Source organism: Lagopus leucura, unplaced genomic scaffold, assembly GCF_019238085.1.
Source record: "Lagopus leucura isolate 7727_CA_CO unplaced genomic scaffold, USGS_WTPT01 Super-Scaffold_100157, whole genome shotgun sequence".
In the NCBI taxonomy this organism is placed as follows: Eukaryota; Metazoa; Chordata; class Aves; order Galliformes; family Phasianidae; genus Lagopus; species Lagopus leucura.
This window is the reverse complement of record NW_024962334.1, coordinates 27,025,864-27,053,207: the sequence shown is the minus strand read 5'-3', so window position 1 is coordinate 27,053,207 and position 27,344 is coordinate 27,025,864. Positions and strand designations below refer to the sequence as shown.

The 27,344-nt window shown below is 42.3% G+C and overlaps 1 long non-coding RNA gene across 1 annotated transcript in view; it reads right to left on the bottom strand.

Annotated features, from left to right (window-relative positions):
- LOC122189537 overlaps nucleotides 1-27,344 on the bottom strand; it is a 55,445-nt gene that overhangs the window by 26,587 nt on the left and 1,514 nt on the right. The window contains exons 2-3 of the long non-coding RNA XR_006181851.1: nucleotides 26,494-26,621; nucleotides 22,852-23,001 (exon numbers count right to left, since the gene is read on the bottom strand). This is a non-coding gene — a long non-coding RNA (uncharacterized LOC122189537). The remainder of the gene's footprint in view (nucleotides 1-22,851; nucleotides 23,002-26,493; nucleotides 26,622-27,344) is intronic.

The following is a 27,344-nucleotide window of genomic DNA, read 5'->3' as shown; positions in this document are numbered from 1 at the left end:
AGGAACCTGCTCACGGATGCAGAGAAAATCTGTAATGCTGGTAGGGCTCATGAAGAAGGTACAAGGACAATAAAAGAGCTAAGTGACTACTTTGTATGCTCCTTCTGTCTGTTAAAAAAAACTAAGCATTACCATAGCTTGCTCAGACTGCAAATTATCAGGATGGACGGAGGTTATGCTTTTTGAGGACTTGGAGTCAGGTAAACCATAGTCATGCTAAGCTTTGTAAGTTATTTGGCCAGTGGGGTGCGGAGTGATGACATGTTTACAGGAATGCTCCTGTAACGGATGTAGATGTGGCTCCAGCAGTGGAGTATGTTATTTCTCCTCCCTCAGATGCAACGTGCTGTGTTTTCCTCAGCCGAGCACAGTTTCTGCAATGTAGGGTGCCTTTTGAGTATGTAACCTCTGTGCTTGCATGGAGTTGCTGTCTTTTGAGGGTCCTCTGGGAAAATTCATAGTGGTCCCAGAAATTCTGAGTGGGGTTTGAGTCGGTGCTGTTCACTACTTTTTAAGAGGAGCCTTGTGACGTTCAAATCCCACTTTTTTTTTTTTCCTACAGTGGTTGGCAGTTGGTTACAACTGAATAAATGAATAGAATTATATTTGATGAAATACAATATGACTTCTCATCACGAATTGATCTACTGTCCTTCTGAGTGTCTCTCTATGCATTTTTATAATCCCTGCACAGTGTTTAGACATTAGAGTGACGGACACTTCCGAAACATTTCTAGCTAAATCACAGCTGGGAGTCATGGCTCCATGGTTGTGCTTAATTAGGTACCTATTCTTATTCATGAGACTCTAGAGTTGAAAGCAGCAGATTATAAAAACCTTAGCTGGCACAATATCTACTGACCAAAAGTTTGCTTCTGAAAAAATCTTGTGACCCTGAGGCACCATTTCAGAAGAAACCTGCTTATTTTGGAAGATTTCATTGCGCTGTTTATGCACTCAAAGAGGTGCTAGAAAGTGAAAGAAGGACATTGAAAAGTCTTTTCTCAAAGATAAGTGCTGAAGCCCAGCAGTGCCCTGACTCTTGTCTGAGAGGAGTGCTGTGGAAAGTCAAGGCTGCCCTGGGGGTCCCTCTCTTCTCTGGGACACTGCAGCCAGGTGATGTTCCGGTTACAAAATAATGAATACAAGTGACACCGAAATCCTTTCGGTTAGATGCCCAACAACTTGCTTAGGGAGCAATATTTGCATCCACTCTGAAGTATAACTTTGCTTTTGCATTTCTGGCTGATAACAGCAGGAATTAACACTACAGGCTTTAACCTGGAACAATCCTGAAAAGCTTGCTCAAACATGAATGAAATATAGCCAGCCGTAGGTATCACCTAAATATAGTGGATAGTTCTTCTCCAGTAGCACTGTGTGAGACTGCTTAGGAGAAGAAAAAGAAATTACTTCCCATTTTGGAAGCAAAGGTTGAATCATTTGAGGTAGGAAGAGTATAATTAACCAGTTTGGGCTATGGCCAAGGGTATGTGTGTGCAGTGAGTGCCTGCACAGAAGAAACAGGGTAAACTGAAGCAGAAGGGGAAAAAAAAGAAAAAAAAAGAAAAAAAAAAAAAAAAAAAAAAGAAGAAGGAAGAAACTGCTGGCTGAAAATACTCATAGTGTTGTTTTCAAAATAATAAAGCAGCGATCAATCTGGTATACAAAATCGGAAGGATTTGGCAGCCAGAAGAGAATAAATTCTAACTCATAGGTGTAAAGTCAACTCCTCGCTTGCCTTCTGAGAAAAATCTTATGTAAGCTGAGCTCAGCACCTACAGTACTTGTTGCTGTTCCAGGGAAAACCAACTCTCTCTGCAAATATAAACCCTTTCTTTACTCAAACATCCAAAAATGCACTCATAATGCTGTTGCCAGGAAAACGCAGTGCTGCTACTACTTTAGTAGCTAAAGAAACCTTTATCCCCTACCACACATCAGCAGCATATAGCATATCTTTGTATTATCACATATTGGAGTCAAATTCATTAAATAGCACAGTCATTCAGAATGTGTGACAGCTGAGCCTGTTTAACAAATCCCACAGCCTGGCAGTTCTGCGCATGGCCAATGGCAGGATGCCACTGCATTCCCACAAAAGGAAAAGCAGCTATTTTTAAAATGTGTGAGATTAAAAACTACACATTTTAATCTTTGGTACCATTTCTTAAACATTATTTTTAAGTACAAAGAGTTCAACTGCAAGAAAATAATCTGTACTGAAAGGAAAAATATGAATGCATTTAAAACCTTTCTAGAATAAGATTCCTTGTGTATGCACAAACATATCCACACATACATAATATAAATGCATAAATAAAAGGAAGAAATTTGGGGGATTAAAGCAATTGAGGCAAAGATTCTACTTTCTTTATGTTGTTGTTAGTCACTTGAATTTTTTCATGGCAAAATACATTTCATGCAGCAAGAGTCTAATTAAGGTGTTACTAAACAAAAAGAACAGCTTTGCAAAGCCCATAGGGCCACAACTCACACTTACTTTGAATAGCAGAAGAGAACGTTAATAATTCTGACATTAAAGGGAATCAGTTCACGATTGGAAATCCCTTTGCTGACTTAGAGAGTGCTTTTTTTAAGCCACCATTTCTCTTTCAGAATCAATGTGGCTGTGGTGAAGAATCTAACTCCAATGCATTCCTGAAATATCCAGGGATGCAAATAGAGGAGGGTGAATGAGTGGCTGCAGTGTTACTCAGGGCGATGCTGAACCAGCACTGACTGAAGTTGCAAGCGTAGCAGCATGGCCTGTCTGTGAATGTAACCGTGTGTGGGCAGCTCAGAGGCTGGCAGTCCCGGCTCCAGGAAGCCCACAGTGGGGCAGCATCAGATGCTGAAGTCCTTCTGTTAAAAAGTAGCTCATATCATTATATTCTGTAGAAGATAAGAAAGGTAAATCTTAATACTCGTTGAGAAATGGACTCAGGCTGTCCAGGAATATAAATATGGAAAAATGTTTATCTTTTTTTCATCTACAAGATACAGGCTGCCGTGCAGCCTGAATGAGTGTTTATTTTCAGATGTGCTACGAAACACAGGATTAAGCAATGCTGCTGTGTCACCTCCAACATAGGGCACCCACTGAAGGTGAATGCTGCAAGTCTCTCTTTGTCCTTCTACTGCCATCTAGGGCAGGATTCATGTGTCCAAGCCCATTCATCTGTGTGGGAAAACAGAGGCAAATTTGCAGCAGTTTCCTACCAGTAGCTTGAAAATTCACACCGGCTTAAAAACAGAAGCCTAAGTCTAGTGAGCTTTTTTCCCATTGCTCCTAAGTGCGGTGGCACTCAGGACACCACATTTGTACACACAAATGTGTCTGTTCCACTTTGGCACCCTAGTGCTGGCATACTGTGTATCATGAACACCTCTTTGAGCACAGCTCCTATCCTACATCTTCTGTACATCTGTTAAAGCTTTTCTAGCACTTGATCTCAGACTAAAATGTTCTTCTTCATAAGGAGCAAAGCCTTACCAGTAACATCATTCACCAGCACTTTGCCACAAAAAGAGAAGGGGGAACTTGGGGGCAAGAGCCTGATTTTGAGGCTAGCTTACAACTAGTGTGCTCCTGTACCTTGCAGTACAACTGCTTGGCCCAGCGCAGCACAACACTTTCACAGAGCACAACAACTCCGCTCCTGCTCTACTGGCCACTGCAGACAGGTGAATCCCTTGTGTCCCACATCTCCTCTGAGACCATCAGCCCAAGGCCTTAATTGCCTTGCCTCCTCTGCTGCTACCAAGAGGCTTGGCTGGAGGTGAGCAGAGTCTGATGTTTGGCTGAGAACAGCCACCTGGCAGTTGAAGGGAGGACACTTCTGGGATGTATGGGAGGAGGGCCTTCTTTATAAGATAAGGTATGTCATCTTGATTAGAACCCAAAATAATTTTTTACTGGACTCAAAAACCTTTGGTTCACTGGTTCACTCAAAAACCAATCTAGTATATGAAGACCATTCTCCTGGCCAAGATAGGACTTGTGGAACATCTACTTGGCAAAGTCCAGCAGACAGATGGCTGAATTCCCTGCCTGTAGCACAGAAATTGAAGGAAGGCCATGGGCACACACATGAGGTTCTCCCTGAACATCATTCCTTAACTCTGCTCCAAGGAGTCACAGGCTTATGATATAAGCCTCCTGCCCTGGTAATCTTTCTCTGTACTTTATGAACAATGGACTGGGCTCCCTGTATGCCTGGTGTAACGAGCTGCTGATTAGTCCACTCCAGCTTGGAAATCTTGCAAGTCTGGATTCAATTAATGAGCGTGCTGATAAAAACCTCTAAGAGAAAAAATAAACATTACTACTACTACCATCACCAACAACCACAAAGCAAAATGCAGCCACTACTTCCAAAGCAGTGAGAACAGGGGTGCCAGCAGTTCAGAATCAAAGACAAATTCAGAAATGTAAAAGTAGATAAAGTGTTCAGAGAAACAACTTAGAGACAGAGGTGAAATATGGACTTAGTGTAACATTTCTGCAGAAACAAAATGTTCAAGAAAACAGTGGAAAATCCTCATTTGCACCAGGAACACCCTTGCAAATTACAGGAATAGAATTATTCTCTTGCTGTAGTAATGGATAAGTATTTCCAGAGGAGTATATCTTGTTTTGAAATAGCCACCCCAAATGACACAAAAGACCTCTCCATAAGGGAAATACTCTGAATAATGCTCTGCTATATGCTCTGTCAGAGACACTGCTTACTGTGATTTCTATTGACTGTGAATGTACTGATATACAGAAACCATATCCCAAGACACGCATGTTTCCATGGGGTTTTTATGAGCAGCTGTAAAATGGGGCTCTGAAATGCCATTTCACTGTGCAGCCCAAAGTTCTGTATGCAATCCAGGTGAGTGTGGAGTCGTTATGTGCTTATGTCTGATATTAACTGATCTCTAACCCAGACCACGCTGTTCCCTAACACTGCAATCTCAGAAAGTCACAGACAGCTGGCAGAAAGATTGCTGTAGATTAAAGATCTAAAACTATAGCAGAGAGTTGATGCTCATGCTGCCTACCAGCTTCAGCAGCTGGCAATGCTGGGGAAAAATACAGGGATCAACCCATCAGAAGGTGGTTTGACCAAAGGAACTGTGCCTTCAGCAGACTGTTGTTTGGGGAGAGGACAGCCCATGTTACTGTGGCCAGACAGAAGTCTGTTGGAGAGCATAGCCTTGGACAGCTTATGTGGCCCTGAGTAGTGGCTAAGAAGTTTCAGAAAAGATTTTTCACTAAAGCAGAAATTTCATCTCATTCAAAGCCAGGGATCCACAAGAAGGATGTGACCCAGAAGACTGTGTAAGCCACTACAGTGCAAGATCATAGTAGCACTATGAATTATTTAATGCTGAGGCTGCTGCCAGGTTTAAGCCCTGTATGGAAGTGCAGTAAATAACAGATTCAGTCTCAAAGACCCTGCTATTGTCTGTCTTGTGTCTTAATGTGTGCGCAGTGGTTACCAGACAAATAAAACAGATTTGGTTTCAGGCTGAGGAAGTTTCTTTATTAGACACTGCGCACAGCATTAAGTCGTGCATCAGTGGAAGGCTGGGGTGGATAAAGTTTTCTGCAGATCCTGTGTATAGAGGTTACTTCATTCCTCTAGCTAGGCCTTTCCAAAGAGATAATCAGGGAAAACACTCAGACTGTAGGGCATCTGAGGCTGTCCTCATGCCTTCCGTTTTGGAGAATGCCTTCTGAAGAGATGAGAACTCAGGGAAGTATTTTTCCTTGAGAGGAAGGAAAAAAGGCTAGCGTTTACTGACCCATTGGCCAGTAAAATAGCCAGGCCCTTGTGTTGCTACAAAGGTAACAGGTCAAGCTGTGACAGCAAACAGCTCCAAAAAAGAAAAGGAATTAACATTTTGGAAAAAAATTCCAAACTGTAAGGAAATTATTTTCTTTATTCCCATTAAATAAAATCCCATTGAAAGAATTTTTGATACATAAACGAGTTTCTAATATATTCTCCTGAAACCCACTTCCTTTAATATTCTCTAATGCTTAAAATCTCATAGATTTCTTCACAGGTATTAAGGGTATGTTATCGTCTAGGTTTGGGAAAGAAAATGCATTTTATTTTAAAAGACAGAATTTCATAAATGGTTATAACATTCTGGGCATGAAAATTACCTGCAGAGATGGTGTATTTTTATGGGGAAAAAATGCACATGTAAACCCAAAACAGAAGGTTTTCTAAGAAAGTGATTTGCTAAAACATGTGTCAAGTACTTTTAAAAACATGCTTAAACACTTTCTATTTCTCCTCAGAATTTTATCTTAGTAGGACACTTTTTCCTGAGAAGGCTTAACAGTCACATGCTGATTTCATCTATGCATAATGTTCTCTATACCAAAATACAAATATATTAAAATTGATCTAAGACTAAGAACGTATACAAACAACTGAAGAGTAAATAGCAAAATTGCAGATATACAAATTTTGTTTAAACTCCAAACATGCACACGGGAATTCACTGAAAAAATTCACACCTAGAAATAAATTCAAGCAACTCAAGATAGAAAAAATACTCAGGAAAGCTCCTAAAGAACTTGGACTCTCCTTGTAGACACCTCATGTACACAGAACATTTTAGTGTTGATTGCTCCCACTTCCATGATTTTGATTTTTAAGATACAATCCTTCAGAAAAACGTCCCACCTCCCTAATGCCTTCACTCTGTCATAAACACTGTATTCCCTGTAGGTTTAGACACACACATTTATAAACAATAACATATCCTATTCTTCTTCATTCTTCAAATAGAATTGCCGCATGAAGTTGGTTTATTAAGTCCTTCACTATGAAGATTACAACTAGCTTTTACTACAGAAGAACCTCTTTGAAACCTAATAATGTCCTAATAGCTCTGGAAGGGAAGTAACAGAAGCTCAATTGTTTTAGGAGAAAAACCCACCCACAAGGTCATATTTTTAGTGAACCTATTTTTAGCATTCTAAAATTAGCGTTAGAATAACAAAGTAGTAAAGCAAGGTCCTAGACTACTTCATTATCTTAGTTATTAGCCTGACAGCCTAAGTGACTCGATTAAACATCAATGACAGAAGAGCTGAAGGATTTAAAGGTCAATAAATACGGTGATAGGAATTCTTCCATGTAGTCTTTCTGGAGCTTAAATGTTGACAAGCTAATTACTCTTCTTCCCTAATTAAGCAAACCTTTCTTGATCAGCTGTTCATTGACGAGCTGATCACAATTGCTCATGTTGAAGTTCAGTAGAGGTCTAACTACCTAAATTTAATTAGTAAACAACAGAAATGAAAGCCAGATCCCAACTAGTTGACATTCTTAATTGAACTGGTTTTGAAGAAAATGCTACTTCCAACCTGTAAAAGCAATAACGTTGTCAAGCCAAATTCTGGTCCTACGGGAATGAGCCACCCCGCCTTGTATGTCTCCATCAAGGTGGATGAGTAGTGAGAGTATGAGGACTTACAATTGAGAGCACCAAAGGAGACAGACTGTGACTTTCTCAGTTTCTCCTTCATAATCTCTCTTCTCCCCATCTAGTGAAGACCTCTACAATTATACTGAAAGATATAATTTAAACCCTCCATGGATTCAGAGGGCTGCAGACAGAAGAGGACAGATAAAGGTGGCTCTACCATCTCCACGGTCAATGAATAACATATTAATTGGTGGGGTTAGGAAACACTGACTCTTACAGTGTTCTGCTTTGGCTACGGTGTACCAAAGAAATGAGTAGGATGGAAGAAATCTCCCAGTCCTCTCATCCCCTTCCTGTCAGGGAAGGATTTGAATAAAATCCTAAAAGCTTTCATGGGAAGCGTGAAGCCCCTCCAGTTCCCCACTAGCCTATTATTAACACTGTTTGTCTCCTGTTCTTGCCATTAATGACCTTGCAGCTACTGGTATCAAAAGGCAGTGTATTCTTTCATACAGATGTATGTCCTGTGGTGGCTTTTCAATAGCTCTGCTGGCCATTTGTGCTAGTTGCCCCTCTTTTGTATAAAGGGAATTTGAAATGATATTTACATACAAATAAGATAAGAAGTAGAAAATGCAGCATAAAAAGAAAATGAGGCACATGTAATGGAAAAAGAATTTTACTTTCATTTCTCTGAGCTATAAGGCTACATGGGAACCAGTAAGCACAGCAGAAATACAAAAGCAAAGAATATACTGTGCAGAGTGGGACAGGACATTCAGACACTGACAGTAAAGAAGGGATCCTGGTGATGCAAGGACAAAGGAAAGAGTAGGGTAAGATAAAAAATAGAGCAAACACTGGGCAGGAAGACTCTGGAAGAAAAGAGATGGGGAAGCTTTCACTGCAGTTTCAGCTAGAATTATTCCCTTCTCTTTTCAGTTTCTCTTCAAACTGTTCCTGTGTTTGTGTCCCACTTTCACCATGCCCTTGGGTGGTAGTTTGGGTGGAAGAGCTTCCAGCTGAGTGCTGCAAGGCAGAAATGGTCTCGAAAATGCCATATGTGCATGACAAGAGTCCAAGGAAGAGACTAGCCCCAAGGAAAGAAAAATTAGGGTGTTAGCTTTTTTGAAAGGGCTGGAGTACTCCACTGGGGCTGCTGAAAAATGGTTTCCTAATGGGAAAGATCATAGAATCATAGAATCTTTAGAGTTGGAAGGGACCTCAGAAGGCCATCTACTCCAACTCTCCCACAATGAACAGGGTCAACACAGCTAGACCAGGTTGCCCAGGGTCTTATCCAGCCTCACCTTGGAAGTCTCCAGGGATGGAGCATCAACCACATCACTGGGCAACCTGTTCCAGTTCCTCACCACCCTCACTGTAAAAGATTTTTTTCCTTATATCTAACCTAAATCTACCCTCGTTAGCTTGAAACCATTTCCCTTGTTCTAACATCACAGACCTTGCTAAAGGCTTTGTTCCCTTGTCTCCTGTAGCTCCCTTTTAGACGGAAATGTATGCTAGGTTTTGATGGCATTGTCATCAAAAGTTTCATACTAAACTGCACTCCTGTCATGAAGAATTCTCCCTTCTGTTGGTTAAAACTCGTTGGTGAGAATTGTATGCTATAAAATAAATATCAGGTTGGGGATAATTTTGTTCCACATTTTTCAACAGACAATTAATGAAATGGAATATCAGTCTTCTTGATATCATATGGATTTATTCCAAAACCTATGCAACAATTATCTAGTACTGGTGTGGGTGAGTGTAAGCATCAACTTGAATATTACAGACTCTGTCTCCACACCATGAAATGAACCAAGAATACTGATGACACGGCTGGGTGCCTGCAAGTAGCAACAGTTCTCTACTCACAGCTGATGAGCCCAAAGGAGAATAAAGCAAAATTACCCTGGGGTAGGGGACAGCAAAGTTGCAGCAACACTTCTGATCTCACTGTCCTTGTCTCCTCGCTGAGGGTGGGGTAGCTGACCATGTTCCTCCTTCATGGCTGCACTGCAGCTCCTTTCCTGGACTTGGCTGTTAGTCGAGTCAGACTGACTCTGTCTATGCTAACAAATTAAGTAGGACTTAAGAATGTTTCCAGGCACTAGAAATCAATCATTCATTCTTTTAAATGGTCTAAAGAGATGGACAGATTAGTAGTGTGGACACAATCACCCCACACTAGCCAGCCTCAGAGCCAGAATAGCCTTGGACACATTTCTAGAGATCCCTAGCCCCTGCTGCCTGGTGGACAAGCTGAAGCCAAAGCAGGCTTGGTGTGGATCCTGAGCACGGACATTATCCCAGCCCTTTTCTGCTAAACTGTGCTGCTGGGGTTCAGCTCCTGCCCAGTTTGGAGTTATGTGAATCATCACAATGGTGTCCAATCTGCCACTCTTGGGATATTGATGTTTCAGTCAAAACCAATGAAACCTGCTCTGTTTGACATGCTCAAGCTGATGACTTTGCTCACTCAGTGATGATGGAAGAGGACTGCTGGCTTCTGGACCAGATTTGTTCTGAGGTAATTTCTCACTGCAAATGTAAGAGTATAGATGGGTCAAAATACCCATTTGTGAAGGAACATTTGGTAAAGGTCTGCTTTGGCTCATGTAAGAAAAGCTGGGTCTGGGTTATAGGCCGGCCTAAGTTACAGTGAAACACTGGGCAACAACCCTACCTAAGCAGCGGCAAATACATTGGTAAGAAAGCATCCCTGAACACAGAGATCATTCTGATCATTTTCTGCAGTGTTTGGAGATGCAGACGTGCAAAGCTATCCCATCAGAAATAGCTTTTGCACCCCATTCGACAGCCCACAGGAGGGTGGTAAGGCACCCACCCTCCTATCAGGATGCCAATTGTGTAGCTGGACACAGCCTTGAGCATTGTTCCAGGTCTCAGATGCACAACTGGTGTCAGCACACTTCAGCAGCATAATTTTAGCGCTTTCTATTTGTTTTGCTCAAAAATAAGTAGATTTCTTTCTTTCCTCTCCTCGGACATGCAGCTGCTGCTGAGCTGCTCTTGCTGTGATTCCCCTGCGTGCGTTACTGTAACTCCTACTGCATAGCAGGAGCAATTACCGTACCCAAAGTTCCATCTCCCTCCACCTGGATATAGAGATGTTAAATACACGGCCAGAGGGGACCACCCCCAGCAAAGAGATTTTTCTAATCTGAATATCAGATGCCTAAAACTCATCCCCAGACACTTTTTAAAGTGTTTCAGTTTAAACTGAAAATCGAGATAAAAACAGCGGTACTGGCAGGAGCTTAGCTCCTGGTGATACTGTAATTACTTTTGCTGATCGTTTCCTTCACACATGGACTGTACTCAAGGACTACTCCCCTGGTGAAGACAGGAAAGATGGAACAAGTATCAACATCATCTCTGCAGAGAAGCTGCTTGAGGAAAATCTAATCTGTTTCAACTGAATTCAGAGAGCCAGCAGCCCTCAAAGGGCTTGGCCGGCTTTTTCTGCTGCATGTTTATGGCAAAAACAATGAGTAAAGATACTAAACGTCCTTAAACTCCCACTGGTTCTGTAACGAGAAAATAATGTTTTTGCCGCTGCAGCCACTGATTAGTTTAAGTCGCAAATGTTTAAGAGAAAAGAAAAATGGACCTTCTCACACGGAGGTTTTCAAGACGTATTGTCATTTGCAAAATCACAAAGTTGATAAAGAATCAGGTCCAGCACGCCAGATCTGTTTCTCTATGGTGGTTTTGGAAGCTGTACTTTGTAAGCAGCAAACTCCATTGTTCTGACAGCGTATCCTTTATACATTCTGTCATTGTTCAAACCAGGAGATTCAAGCTCTTTTTTTGGTTTGAAAGCTAATTGCCAGCCTAACCCAAAACGCAGTTGCACTGAGAGCAGTTAACCAGGCTGTGCTTTGCCTGCTGAAAGGGTATGAAAACTTTCAAGCAAAACATCACCTCATGTTCTCAAGCTGAATGTAAAAAAATCACTCAGTTTAACTGCCTATAATCAAACAAAATCCCAGGCCATTTTCTCTGAGAGCTGTTGCAAAGGAGAATATGCAGCTGTACTAATAGTGACTAAAATTTTATTTGACAGCCAATACAGTAATTAGTAAATTAAAGCTTGTTTGTTTTGATGTTTGATTTATTTGAGTGACATGAGGATTTTTTCTCTCTAACTTAACTTTTTTACAATTTGTCACCACTGGATTTTTATCTTTCAAGTGTGATGCCCTGGAACACAGCTCTGCTCCCTTTTGGTACAGGTGTAGCAAATGTAAATCAGATCTCAGTGGAGTTGTGTTTTTTTTTTTTCATTTCTCAAAGAAATCTTGTATTTGTCAGCTTGTTTAACATTAAAGACTTCAATGCAAACCTGACTACAACATGTCAAGGGAAAGTCTATTTATGGAGGAAGTAAAGTTACATAATCTCATTTTCAATTACGTTTCATTTAGGGCATATTCTCATCATCACCTACTATTAAATACAAAGATTCTTGACAAGGAACTCCTTGAGGAAAACATGTCATGATTTAAGATATATAGCACACGTTTTGTAAAGGACCAGAAATCTTGTTTAAAAAATCCTAACAGCTCAGTGCTTTAATTACCCTGGGAGGAGCTTCTACAAATCCATGACCTGCATGTAGCTCACATTAGGGACAGTCTGGTGATTACAGCTGGGATGAAAGCCGTGCTTTCATGCCATGTGCTAATGGCATCTTTAGGGCATGCGTTCAAAAATCAAACGTTGTTCTATTATATGACAGACACATTATACTTGAGATTAAATGGAAGAAGAGGACATTTTAGGCTAAAACAAATTCCTGATACTGTTTAAATATTACAGGTTAAGTTAGTGCAGTCCAGGGAGTTACGGATTGGATGAACCTGACGCTGTTTTGTATCACTTTGCACAGATGCATCCTTGCAAGTGGAACAAGGAAAAAAGCTGCACTAAGCAGGCACCTACAGGCTGTCAGTTGGCTATTTAAAGTAAACCCAGCTTCCTTGAAAGAAGAATTATCTCAGAAAATCCCTTACTGAAATGAGGGACAGACTTTCCTGTTGGACTGCTCAGGCTGTAATCACAGGCACACTGGCATCACACTTTCTCTGGAAGAGGACAGCTGAGGGAGGAATATAATTTAGTCAATACTGGTGATGCCTCATCTGGAGTGCTGGGTCCAGTTCTGGGCTTCCCAGCATGGGAGAGATCTGGACGCACCAGAAAAAGTCCAGTGAAGGGCCATGAAGATGATAAGGCAATGGAGGACCTCTGCCATGAAGAAAGGCTGAGAGAGCTGGGGCTGTTCAGCTTGGAGAAGGGAAGGCTTGGGGGGATCTTGTACATGTATATGAATATTTGAAGTAGGGTGCAAAGGGTTTGGAGCCAGGCTCTTTTCAGTATCGCTCAGTGCCGGGACAAGAGGCACTGGTCACAAAGTGGAACACAGGAGATCCCTCTGAACATGACAAGAACTGCTGTGCAGTGCAAGTGCTGAAGCAGTGGCACAGGTACCCAGAGTCTATGGGGTCTCCTTGGAGACCTTCAGAAGCCACCTGGACATGGGCCTGGGCACCCTGGTCAGGGTGTCCCTGATGAGCAGGGAGTGGGCTGCATGGACCCAGAGCTCCTGCCCACTTCAGCTGTGCTGAGATGCTGTGAAAGAGAATAAATCTGAAAAGAAAAAGCTTTCCACCATCTCCCCTGTGCTTTGGCAAAAGACCGCAGCAATGAGCCCTGCGGGGCAGAGGGGTGGGACTCAGCACCGTGGCACCAGGAGCTGCAGGAGATGGTGGTGGTGGCTGCGATGCAGATGAAGCACAGGGACAGTCGTGTGGTGTTGCCAGCAGGAAGACCAAACTGAAAAGTGTATAAATTAAGCACGATTTTTAAGCACTTTGGACTAAATTAGTCTCTGGTGGAACTTCGCTGGTGTTTGTGAAGTTACACCCTGGATGAATCGGGTTCTTTGGCATGAAAAATGAATGCTGCCTGACTTTAAATAGAGCATGAGTTGTTTGCCATTGAGCAGGCTTGTTTCCTCTTGGAAAAAGTTTTCCTTGCAACCTTTGTACCCAGCGACTTTGTGTCCTTATAAATGGGCTGACTGAATGAGACAAAAAGTAGCGGGGTACCACGCTGCATGTGTATGACAGGCAGACTAATTTAAAGTCCTAACTTATGAGCTGGGTTTTTCCAAGGCCATAGATTTTCATTAGCTATTTGCTGTGCTAATAAGAGACAACCACAGCAACAAGTGGTACAAATGTTAGCTTTGAAATACAGAGCACCCCTTAAACCAACAGAACTGGCAATAAATGGCGTGTGTATATTTGCTCATTTGGCAAAGGTAGAAGTTCAAATTATGTCTCACAGCCAGTTGACATATACAGGCCCAAATTCATCCCTAGGGTAAATCCACAAGCTTCAGAGCAGCTACTCAGGGAATGAATTTGTAATTTTTCTCTTAATGCAGCTTCATTCCAAGCATAATTATTTTTTCATGTGCTGTTCAATACGCGCCAGCTGATACGACGCAGAAATAGGGCTGCTAAAACCTATATGTTGCTCCTGATTCTTCCTCTGTACCTCAGTCCCTATTCCTGATGCGTAGCTGTTTGCTCTGCACTCTTCCGGGGGAGCTGAAACTGTTTCTTTCTGTTTTTTCATACTGCTCACAAAAGCAAGTTCTGACATCATTAAAAATCTCTAAAATGTATCATACAAAAGACAGGAAGGCATGACCAGTGACTTTTTTCAAAAGGATAACAAGCCAATCTGAGAAACGGTCAGCAGAAGAAGTCCTGCCTGCTCTCTGTGCTGATTTTGCACGAGGCATTTTGACCACATTGCTGAGGTAACTGGTCTTTCTATGCCCATCTCACCATGCGGTCAATAACCACTAGGTGGTTCTACACTTGTGACTTTTTCTTTCCAGTTTTGCTTTCTTACATTAAAAATTTGAGTATATCTCAGCAGGCATGGCAATGTCCCATCTGGCTAAATCCTCCCTCATCCATTTTTTGTTTCGGTTTTGGCATAAAATATATCAACCTGAACACGCAAATATAACCTTACTGTAATGCCTCAGGAGGACATTTAGTTATATGCAATCTCTTTGTTGATCATACTCTGCTGGGGGCTGGTAGATGGCGCAGCTTCTTATGAGCAATGGGCAATTTGGAGAGCTGAGGCCCAGGAAGGAGGTGGCAGCTGAGACCCAAGCACCAGAGGAGAGCTCTCACAGCTGGTTTCCTGGCCCTGGTTTTCCCCACTAGTTGGACTGGGACAGGGCAGGAAGAGTTAGGTGTTTTTTCTTATCCACCTGTCCCAAAGGACATGTAAAAGTGGTACTGCAGTGATCCAGGCAGAACTACAGAGCTGCTAGTGAAACCACCACCATCTACTTCAGATCTCACCTCAGTCAAGAAAATCCGGTATCTGTTGATGCAATCAGCACAATCAGATAGACACAGAGACTGTGACCGAGCAACACCTTCCCTTTCTGGGAAGAGACTCTTCCTCCTCTCTTTGGGATAAAAAAAAGATCCAGCACAGCCATAGCTGTGCAAATTTGGGTCATTCCTTAGTGCCTCACACTCTAGTGTCATAACACAACCTATTGCCTTTATGGCAGCACTACTTTTTAATTTAGGTCTTGCTTCATTTCTCCAGAACCAACCTCAGGTTTCTCAACTTCTGCCTCTTTTCCATCCCGGAGGACAACAGGGCTTTATCTCTTCCTCTCTCCCCATAGGCAGCTCTGGGTGCCCTGTCCCATCCCTGCCAGACCCAGCAGAGCCTTAGTACATCCATCATTTAAAATCTCTTAACTACAGGAGAATAAGAAAGTGGAATATAGTGCTTGGAGCTGTCTGCTGGCTATACCATATGTGAGTCCTCTCTTTAAAAACTATTACACTCCTTTAAAAAAAATTAATTTCAACTAAAACAAATTTGGTGGTTGCTTTTTCCAAACCTCTGGTGTGTGGCATGTGGACGTGCTACCGGTAAAGGAGACTTGTATAACCTGCTGCAAATATGTGACAGACAGCTTGTCAGGAAACGATCAGGATAGGCAATGATTTGGGACTAATTTCATGGATGTTTTCCAGTTTCTATTTTCTCCACTGATCCTCCTTTCCCTTTCTCTGAACAAGAGGGCTTCTGAAATTTCCTGCTTAACATCTTTCACTTTGAATAAAGAATACGCTAAACATCCCCCCTGCAGCTGGTCCTGCTGAAATTGCTCCTCTGGAGGGACTCGCAGATGCTGTTGCCCTCTTTGAGAAGGCCCAGGCAGGAGGCTTAGCCCCCAGCCAGCCCACACTGAAGCCTGCAACCTGACACGCCGTGCCCCCGCCACTTCCACCCAACACACACACACTCCAAGCAAAGGCAGGGCTTTAAATGAACCCAGATGGCTGGCACACAGGGAGTAGGCATCCTGGAAAAGTGCCCCAGGGCTCTCTGGTTGCTGTCATCTTGGTCGACGAACCAAGTGCCTTCAAGATGTCTGTGTTGTTTCTTAATCTGAGATCACTCCCGTTTGGGCTTTTAGCCACTTCCTGTTGGGAAATGTCACTGAGGCATCAGAGAGATACACAAAGATTGATTTGACTGAAATCAAACATTGCCCTAACTCAGAGGTTGTAGATTATTATCCTTAATAAAGACCACATTGTAATAAAATCCAAATCAGATCCCAATTGATACACTGTACTTTCCCCTCTCCAGCGCCTGTGCTGCTGTCCGATTGAGTGATTTGAGTCTTGTACAAAATAAAGTAATTGGGTACGAGTCACATGAAATGTGTGAAAGTGATGAATGCTGATAACCACTTTAAAATATTTCTTTTCCTTTTCCTTTTTTTTTTGTTGGGGGGGGCGGGGCGCCGGCAAGGTGGTTCAATCACACTGAACACATGTTTCCCCTCTATATTTCTCTATAAAAATATGCAAACAATTACCTGGCTTTGGAGACATAATTACAAAGAAGTTCATCCCTAAAAGTTATTATTGATTTATAGAGTTATTGAGCTTAATGGAAGACAGACAGAAATGAAAAGAAACTTTCTTCTTCCCCAGAAATAACAGATGAGTTGCAAGGGAAACATAAGATTTAGAAGTAATTTTTGCAAGGTGCACAAGCTGCGTGGTTCAGAGGGATGTTTCTTGTATAAGCATGAAGTTATTCAGAAACTACTGTAGCAAGGCTGATGCAGGCACCCACCTTACTTACCCTCCTATGTAAGTAATTCAGGATGGAGCACTCTGCTGCCATGTCAGCATGGGCAGCATTGGATAGAGCATAGGGGATGGGCTGTAACACCATACCCGAGTTTGGAAGGTGAGGTTCAAGAGAAGGACTGTGTCCAAGGGAAAAACTGGTTGGTTTACTGTTATTAGCTACCAGATAGAGGTTTTGGAGTGGTTTTTCAGTGAGTGCAAATTTATAAATAAGTCTTATTAAACAAATATAATGAGAAAGTCCAGCTTGCACTGGACTCAAAGAAGGAGCTTTGTGAGATTGGTGGGAATGGGACCACGTCCCATCCCAGGACAGTGCATTTTGTCTGTTTGAAACATGAGGTGCCAGGAACCCCTTAGAACAGGGGCTATTGCTTTGTCAGGAGAGTACCAAGGCGGCATGGCAAGCTGGGAACCTGGACCTGTTCCTTGGGTGGGCTGAGCCCTCCGCAGGCCTGAGATAGGTGTGGGTGCTACAGCAACACCGAACTACAAGACAGATTTAATTCTCAGTTTTCTCTAAGTATCTGGACAGAGTGAAGTCCCATTTATCTTATTTACCTGTGTACAGCACAATTCTGCTGCCTCTGCCTTGCAATTAGTACCGCCTGAGTCTGATAAGGCAGCCTGTAAACAAACCTGGTCTGAATCAATTTTAAAAGAGAAACAGAATAAATCAATAGCACACCGTATGCGCTGTGGTTGTAATTGCACTTGATGGTTGTTCAGCTTCTTGTTCGTTGTTTCTCTGCCTATAAAATGGAAAATCTTGGAATAATGATCTTTTGTCCAGCAGCACTGCAGAGGGAATCAAGAGCTCCCATTTGGCTGCTGTAGACAGCCCCGGAGTGTGAGCAGCCTGAGCACACTGTTGGCTGGAGGATGCTGTTAGAATGCTTTCCAGGAGGCTGAATGGCTGTCATAGGTGAACACTGCCAGACTCAGCACAAGTGATGGAGCAAAGATCCAACACACACTCACTATCTGCTAGTGCACAGGTTTAAGCATCCCTGCCTTAACCTCCTCTATAGATACAATTGCTTGTATAGTTCTCAAGAAAACACACTCCTTACTACTTGATGTATTTTGACAACAGTAAGCAACTGCTGCTACTGAAGCAAAATTTAACTTTGGGATTTAGAAAACAGAGCAACAGTGCAGGATTATGTTTCATTTTAGGCACAGTCTCGTAAGGAATCATAATATCCTCATGGAGATTTTGCAATATGGGAAAATAAGATAAGGAAGAAGCTTGTGTGAAGAACTGTCATCCCTTTACATATTGTATACATATACATATTATATTGAATCACTCTCCCACTTCTCATCTGGTGGTACTCATTTAATCATGATTCTCAAAGGCAATGGGCTTCCAGATCCTCCTGAGGGATGTAGAAGCCAATTAAATTGACAGTCCTTGACTAATATTTTGAGTACCTGACCCATGGGCAATAAAAGAGAAAGTTAGTTTTACGTCATATAATTCAGAAGATTCAGCTGTAAGAAGCAGGAAAAATAGCAAATTAAGGAAAAAAGATAACCTTCATTAGTTCCCAAGCCTTTTTTTTTTTTTTGGTCAGGTGCAACTTTAAAAGTACAAAGCCATCGGTCCATGAGCTCAGCCATATTCCACTGCTGGTAATAAAAGCACCGTTTGTTGTGATTGCTTAAACCAGGGAAAAAATGGCTACTTGAATGAATACCTACAGGATGTCTCTTGGGGAGAAGTTAGAGACCTCAGAGTGGCCCACAGAGTCCTATTGTCTCAAACTAGATCTGAGCTGTGCTTCCTTTTATTGTACAGCCTTAATAGCAATCATTGATCATCACCACTAACATTTAATTTTATTTAGGTCTCATTTTCAGATGCGACTGTGGTTATTGCTTTGCAGTGGATTTGTCTTGCATTGCGTAGTAACAGAGGAAAGTAGCACAAAGGACAGGAGTGGTGAGACCCTGTAGTTTATGCAATAATGTGAATTAACAACAATAGCAGGCTCATAACAGCACATCAGTTGACAAAATGGGTGGTAGAAAGCATGGCATTTGCCTTCCAGAAACTTGGTGTATTGCTCCCATTTGTTCCTAAGGAAAGCAAGAGTGCTTCTTATCACTTGTGTGTGCTGAGAGAGCAGGCGTGGGGGGAACACGGCCAGTTTCCCTCCAAAGAACTGAGGAACCACTGTTCCCGATCAGCTTACACTGAGAGGATGGTGGAGGAGGCCAGATCCTCTGTCAGGATAAGGAGAACCTGCAGGATCGGCCCCAGTATTTGTACAGGACAGCTCCTGCCGACAGTCTTTCCTCTGGTAAGTGGGTGCATCTAAAACTGCAGGAGAAATAATACAGACGAAAATAATGCCTCAACTATTTAACTCCTTCCTTAAATGGAAACGGTTCAAATACTTCCTTCATTTATCTGTCCCAGCGGCCTATGAGAAAAATGGCTGTGGGCTCTGCCTGGTGCCACGGGGATGAGGGGACGCACATGGCTCGCTGCTCCTCTCTAAGGATCCCTTTGTTCTGCCCAGTCCCTGGGGCACATGTCCCATGCGAGGCAATGACAGTTTTTGTTATCGCGCAGACCTATCAGTTTCAGTGACAATCACTCCCTTTTCAAAAAAACATTATTTCTCATGATTGTCTGCCTCTTGGAAAATGTGGCCTTTAAAGCCCAGGGGGGGATGAAGGATGAAGGGGAGACAACGAATGTCCTGGCGACACAGCCGCTAAATGGCGTGTTGTGGGACGATCAGTCACTCAGCGCAAGGGGCAGAACGCGGCATATGGAAAGGAAAAGCAGTGCCTCCTGAGAGGGAGAGGGACCGTCCCTCCATGTCTGGAGGAATAAAGGGAGCGGGGGGAGGTGGGGAACTTGCTAATAACAACGTGGGTTTTTTCCTTCCTTCCGAACTTAGCAGCACATGTGACTTCATGAAGCCAACAAGTTATGGGCATCCGATGCAAAATTCCCCACAAAAATGCTCCTTAGCAAAGACCGCTGGGTAAACCATGTCACCACTAATTTCTGCAAATGCCTTGATTTAAGGCAGGCGCAAGCCCTGAAATTCACACCAGCTCTTTGTGTGCCGGAGTCACGCAGATACCAGGCTTGGTGAGAAGAAACTGCATACTTCCTATTTTATTTCACCACGGCTCGACCTGCTTTTCCTCAGACTTAAAACCGTTTGCCAGGTCAAAATAAACTCTTCAGAATCCCAATGTGAAAAATGTACCTAACAATTCAATCCTTGTCAGTTGGGAATTGGAAGAGAAAGCGCAGTAGAGTCTAATTAAATTATATAATAAGCAGCTTAACTTGCGGTTCCACTTTGGTTTCTGTTATTCTTATTATCATAAGCAATATAGCAATATAGCTGGCAAGAAACTATTGAAATATGCAAAGCAGAGATGACAAAACTGGAGGCTGTTTGGGTTTCTCAGAAGCTTGCCTGTCAGAGCTCGGTTTTGCAAAGTCAAATCCAGAAGGGAGGTCAAGCCAATTCCTATTTAATTCAAATTTTTCCTATGAGTTAGCAATAGGCTCTGTGTTTGACCTGTCTCCGTTAGAGGCACAAATCAAAGGCTATATGGATTTGCAAATCCTCAACTGTCAGGTTCTTTTTTGTGAAATGAAAACCAGCACAGGCTCAGGTGTGAGTGAAGCTGATCACAGGATCATGGGGCAGCTTTGCATCTCTGGGAGTTCTATAACCACACTAGATGCAGTTCTGAACACAGCACATCCTGGTGCAGATCCTCCTTCCTGCAGCTCCTTTGGACAAGCAGAGGACAGAACCTGGTGGAGCCTTCAGGCAGACATCCACCTGCAGGATATTTTCTGAGCAATAGCTTCCGCTTTGTCTAGCACAAATCTGTCAGTAGAAATGTACACCATGCTTTACCTGAGTAGTCAATAAAGCTGACTAGACTGTACATACTAAGGGGTTCCCTGATGATACAAATGCCCATAGATTTGAGTAATCAAAACTTCCTAGAAGTTTGGTGTAGGTGCTCAGCCTGCTACAGTAACAGGTTGCACTGCACACTGACATCTGAATCTGGATCTAGGGCTCTGGTTGGGCACTGTTTCTAGTTTTGAAAATTGTCTCATGCAAGCTCCAAATAAGAATAATTTCAGTCTGTTTAGTGGTCTGTAAATTCAAGTACCCCAAGAAGAGATGAATCACTCTGTTCTCTGCCCCAGGGGTCTGACTATTACAAACAATGACTGAAGTCATCAGCAAAAGACGAGGTCACAGGCTGAAAGGGGAAAATATGCTTTTTCATTTCTAGCATAAAAAAATTGAATGCATTGTTTGGAAATGTCAGTGCATGAACTAGACTAAATGGAAGCAGGCTAAGTTGGGCTCTGACATCCAGTGCTTCCTTCTCCACTCCTATTTTGTTTAATTTGACAGCTACCTACAACATGCACAAGCTCCAAAATTCAAAATAAGCTGCTTAAGAACATTACAACATTATCTATCTCTCTTTTACCTACTAGACAAATCAAGTGTGACTCTTGGATTTTAAATCCCAAAAGGACATGAAAAACATCATCTTGGACATACACATATTGTTTGCCAAACCTTCCTATCGTAACTCAAGGCCAAAGAAAGTGGAAATATATTTATTTTATTATTTATTTATTTATTTATTTTTATTTCTGTTTAATATGCAGTCCCCTAATACTAAATGCATTAGATGCCTTTAATTGAGGCTTTACCCTATAAATAGGCAAAATCCATTCTCATTCATCGAGCTGCTACCCAAGACAAAATACTAGAGAACAGTCTGAAAATAAGCTTTAGATGCAACTTCAACCCCTCTGATGTGAATGCGTTTTGCCAGTGGAATTAACGGAGCCTGACCTGCTAAGATTTCCTCAACCCTAAGCTTCCCATTGGTGGCTCATGGGGAGCTCCCATGTGCCATGGAAGAACAGGAACTGGAATCGACAAAGTAGTCTCCTTTCTCAGCTTCTCAGCAATCCCTTTTTAATACATAACCAAATCTTTTTACCTCATCACTAGGGAAAATGCTTAAAAACAGGTGTTCACTAGGTATAATTACCTCCTGTAAATCCAAACATATAATAAAGAAAGCCTAAATCAAACATGTTCTACTCACAATGCTTTGTAAGTGAAACCCACCTTTAAAATACTTTCAATTAATGACAACTTTCACTTAAATGCCAAGAGTCTGAACTTGTTCTGAAACACATTCTTCATCACACAGCTGATAATATGGATGCTGAAGCAAAATTCAGATTTACAAAGCACTTTGGACCTTACCTGATGTTCTCTATCAAACAAACCACCATGAAGCCAGAAGGTGTTTGAGGAGAACAAAGGATTAAAAAAACACCTCATCCTTATTTACAAGACTAAACTACAAACGAACATCATCCAAACAGTACTCACCTGATCGGGCTCATGATGCATAAATCAGAGCTTCATAATGAAAAGGAGAACAGACAAGATGAAAACAACAGCAAAACAACCAGAAGGAGTTGATACTCTAAAATCAGCTAGCTTCACCCGTGTTTGGTGTAGGTGCTCAGCCTGCTACAGTAACAGGTTGCACTGCACACTGACATCTGAATCTGGATCTAGGGCTCTGGTTGGGCACTGTTTCTAGTTTTGAAAATTGTCTCATGCAAGCTCCAAATAAGAATAATTTCAGTCTGTTTAGTGGTCTGTAAATTCAAGTACCCCAAGAAGAGATGAACCACTCTGTTCTCTGCCCCAGGGGTCTTGGGGTCTAAAGTCAGCTAGCTTCACCCGCTGAGAAGCTTCCATTGCCTTCCGCAAATGCAAGAGCCGGTTGTCATGCTCTTGCTCTTGAGATTTGGGTGTATGCTTTTAAAAAGTGTGAAGCTCCACTACTCATTTGTTGCTAGAATCACACTGCTGGTCAAGCATGACCGCTACTCTTACCAGCAATATTCCCCGCCTTTAGTTCATAAAAGAAAAAACCTCAGATGTGGAGGAGCCATAACATTTACCCTTAAAAGGAGACTGCAGCGTTTTTCCCTCCTCCATCTTTTTTCTTTAATAACTAGGACTATTGAAATCTTGCAGAGGAGAAGATAGAAGGAAGCTGAAGAACATTTCTACGTAGGATAGAAATGCCAGCACTCACTTACAGAGTCGGTAGGCACAATTACAATCGAACACCCATCCTGCGTATGTAGGCAATTGGCATGTTCCTTCTTGATGCTGCTCTGCTTACTAAAGAACTGCTCTTCTCTCAAAGGCAAAACATTCTGCACAAATTTCCTACTTTTGGTGAGAATCTGTTTTGAAACAAAAGAGAGAAAAATAAATCCCCCTACCTTTTACAACACAGCTTTTTGTTTTCCTGGAAATAACTTTTCATTACAAAGTTTTCATTGGAAGTTGCAACAGAAAATATTTATATAACAAAACACAGGAAAAAAAAAAACAAAAAACCCTTGTTCTCTGAACTTTCCATTTCTGAGAAATCCTTTGGATTTTGTGCTATTCTGGAACTATTGTGTTTTTACATTTTGAAATTTTACCTCAAAATGGAAAATCTGGCTGTGTCTCGCCCTCTGCCTTTGTGCCTTGGCTGCTTACCCTACACCTTTAGGAGTCAGATGTGTGTCTCTTTCAATGTGTATCAGCAGTTGAACTGTGGTTGGAGAAAAGACAGCTGCAGGTCTAGGGGGCAACCAATTGTGTCTGTGGTAAAAAGTCAGCCTTTGGAAGTTTTCTTCTTTGCTCAAGTTTACTAGGTAAGTGAAAACATGAGCAAGAAAGCATTTAGTTTGTCTGAGGCTCTTTTTAGGATCTGTACTGGAAGATTCTGGGAGAAAATAAAACACACACAAAAAAATAAAACACACACACACACAAAAAAAGGGGCAGAAATGTTCTCTTTGGAAGTTCAGCTGAGCCCAGCATCTCATTATTAGGGGTAAATTTGGCCCATCCTGCTCACCAGCTGTACCTGCTACACCTTGGAGCATGTATTAAACCTTTGATTTAGTATTTAAGTGATACCCATCCTGTTAAATGTAAATTGAATGCACGCTTACACTTTAAGACAATTTAAAGTGTCACCTTAGAGCTTTACTATGACATTTCATGAACTCACAGCCACGTTCCCACTGATAATGCCAAACTGAACTGACTGGGCTAAATCCAGCTGTGGGGTAACCAAGCACTACAAGCCTGCAGTCAGAGAAGTTATACCCATGTATGCTAGGGCTCATTCCAGGTTTTCATTATCTGGCATAATTTATTTGAAAAAGCAGCTGAGAATAGCAACATTTCAACTGTTAAACACACTAAAGGCACAACGTTCCCTAGTAACGTATGTTGGCTCATCTCCTTTGACTACAATGGAAATACCTTGATTTGTGCTGGATGGGGACCCAGCCCTAGCTGAAAGCAAAGACAAAGAAACTCTCTTTAAACTGAATTGCTCTTGGAGACTGATGGCATAATTAATAGCAATTAATATGCTAACATATAATATACTGACGGTATAAGCTAACAACACAAAGCAAAGGTTTTGGGTTCAAGAAGACATCCTTAGAGAGAAATGACTGTTCTTTTGCTCATTTCCAAGCAAGGCTGAGCATGAAGCACTGATCCTTATTGGGCAGCTGGGCCTAGAGCCCATATTGCACGGTAGTTAGGAAAGATGCAGGTTGGTAATTATCTTACAGCTGTTATTTTTCTTGATGTCTTTGAATTGAAAAGGTGTCTGTGAGTATAGAACCCATTGTTAGGCAACAGGATGCCCGTGGAAATCAGACTCTGCAGTAATTCAGATAAGAACAAACCATCAGTGGTATCAACTATAATGGGAATAAACTATAAGCACAAGCAGGCAGTTCTCTGTGGAGCTCATCTTCCGCTATGCGCAGTCTTCCCCCTCAGCAGCCCTCCCCGTGGCCTCCTCCTGCCACAGCTCACACTGCTCCTTGGAGGAATCAACAGCCCTGCTTGCAACCCCCAGCAGTCCCCCCACTGCAAAACAGGTGGCGTGTCTGGTTTTGTGAGCATCCATCATGCAGCGATGCCCACAGGGGGTAATCAGGAGGAAGGAGAAGTTTCAGATCTGCTTCCATAGGTGCTGCCTCAAGTTACAGACTCTACTGATACAAGTATCATAGTACCCAAAGTAAGCTGTGCCCTTTCTTAGTTAATACACAGAATTGATCTGAAATATATTTGGGATAACATTTGCACCAGCATTTAATATTAGAAGTCAGCATGTATTATGAGGTTTTATTGTGTTAATTTCCCTCACCTTGGACTCCTTACAGTGAGGGAAGAAAAGGTGTTTTTCAATGTTGAGTGTTTTAAATAAAATGCATTCACTGTTGTCAACATCTAGAACTGGTAAATTGACAAATTCATCATCTCATTATGATCCCTGCACCTGTTCCAGTTTGCAGGCTGCGGTGTGGTTTAGCTCATGTATGGTGTGTGCATCTGTTTAACGGGGACAGTTAGCTGGCAGAATTTGTTTATAAACCCAGTGAAGAGCTAAATGAGGTAAAATGCATTATCTTACATGTTAATTGTATTTCATTGCAGACAAACATTTATTAAAGATGCAGACGGCAAACCATACATTCTAATTGTGTTTGCACCCATTTCTGGTTTTATCCTGCTTTCCAGAATTTCTTTCCCCATCATATTTCAGCACTTCAAGATGCTGCCTGAGACATCCATCCCTACAGGAGCCCCTCCTGGCAGTGCCCAGGCACACATGAACGTGTCTGCATGCAGGAGGAGGGCAAAGAGCTCACTGGAGCAATGTTGGAGGGATGTTGCCATGTCCTCCTGTCTTGCAAACATCCATGAAGAGATACAAATTTTTGGGAACCTGAGTATCACTTTGAAATGACTTCATGACATGTTTCTGGGCATCAGCTTCCCTGGGAGCAGTGCTGCCCAGCAGAACAACAGAAGCAGGACTCATGATACTCAGCAAAGTGTATCTATGGGCCCAATTTCCCACAAACAAAATTTGGTGGTGGCTGTTACTGCCAGACTATGTTTTCTCAGACCTTTAACGATCTGAAGATAAGGTGACAGAGGGACTCAGGAGCAGGAATCTGTACTGCCTGGTGGTTTGGAAGCCAAAAGCCTGAGCAGTGCTTGGGAAGCCTGAGGTCCAGTGGAGAATTAAGCCCAGCTCTTTTTTGTCCTTGTCCTGCTATGTAACACAGGAATCTCCTCCTTCCATTTATGTCCACCTGGGTGGGAATTTGGTCTCTGCAGGGTGTGTTATTACCTGATCCTAAGCTTGTTGTTATGGTAGAAGGATGGCTGGCTCTTCTGTATAGGAGAAATCCCTCCTTAGTCCCTTACTGCCTGAAACTCTTCCAGAGTCAAACCAACCTGCTGCCTGATCCTGAATTAGAAACAAAATACGATCTGCTTGAGGACAAGGGCTCAGTTTGGAGGATGGACAAGTAAAGCAGAATGGACCTGCTGTAGAGGAGCTGCCAAAAACAAAGTAGCAATATCCATCCACATTCCCATTTTAAGAGGAAAACAGCAACAACTTCAGATCTTGGCTGATTCCCCTGTGCTGCTGAAGAAGATACAATTGAATTGCTGGCTTTTTGCGGCCATGTTTCATAACCAAAAACACACAGGGAAATTTCAGAAGATGGAGCTGTGCAAATGACTCAATGATCGTTATGGGTCCCTTCCAACTTGGTATATTCTGATGCTATGAAATGTGTCTAAAGGCAGCAAAGCAGTCCCACTTCCTCATCAGAGGCACTGCTGGGGCTCACCTGCCAGTGACCAACCACTCCACATCATTCCAGGAGGTGAAACCAAGTCCCAGCACGTCATAGGCACCAGAGATCAAATGTGAGATGAAAGGTCAGACCTCTGCGGAAGTGTGAGTATGGGTCAGCCTCTGAGGGGAAAGAAAAACAGCATTACTGGAGCAAGAAGGGTGCTGAGAATGAAAGATACTCTTGCCAGGGAGAGGACTGAAGAATAAATCTACCGGACTGGGAAGCTATACAGCATGTGGCTCTCATCCGTTCTGCCCTTTGCCTCATGTACAAAAGAGGTTGCAGAATTAGATTCCCTAATCCAAATACTTTAGGACTCATTCTCTAATTTCCCTTAGAAATTCATTAGGTTTTGGTTTTTTTTTTTTTTTTTTTTTTTTTTTTTTTTTTAAATGACTGGTAATGCTGCTTGCATTTTTTGGTTATGGGAAGATTAAATGAAGGAAATCTTTGCTTAGAATAATCATCCTTACTTAACCTAAATTTATTCCATTCCTGTGCAACTTTGAAAAAGAGCAGCTCTTTGGTCCCTGAAGCCACACTGGAGTAAAGCTCAACAGTTTTCTAAAATATTGCCATATGAGTAGAAATATTCAGCACTGAGGAACTGATGTAGTGCAGGAATAAAAGGTTGTTTGTGAGCACTGGCTGCCACCAGCAGTGCCACCGGCCTGACAAGAAACTGATAACAATGCTTTCTGAATGTCTTCCAAAGCTTGGGAGAGATGCTTAATGTTTTTTACGCTTAAGCTCTTGAAAGTTTACCAGAGAAACATGTCTTTACTGTTGGGCCAGTGTCCTCCACACAAGCACGCATCTACAGCAGGGGAAAACCTGACGCT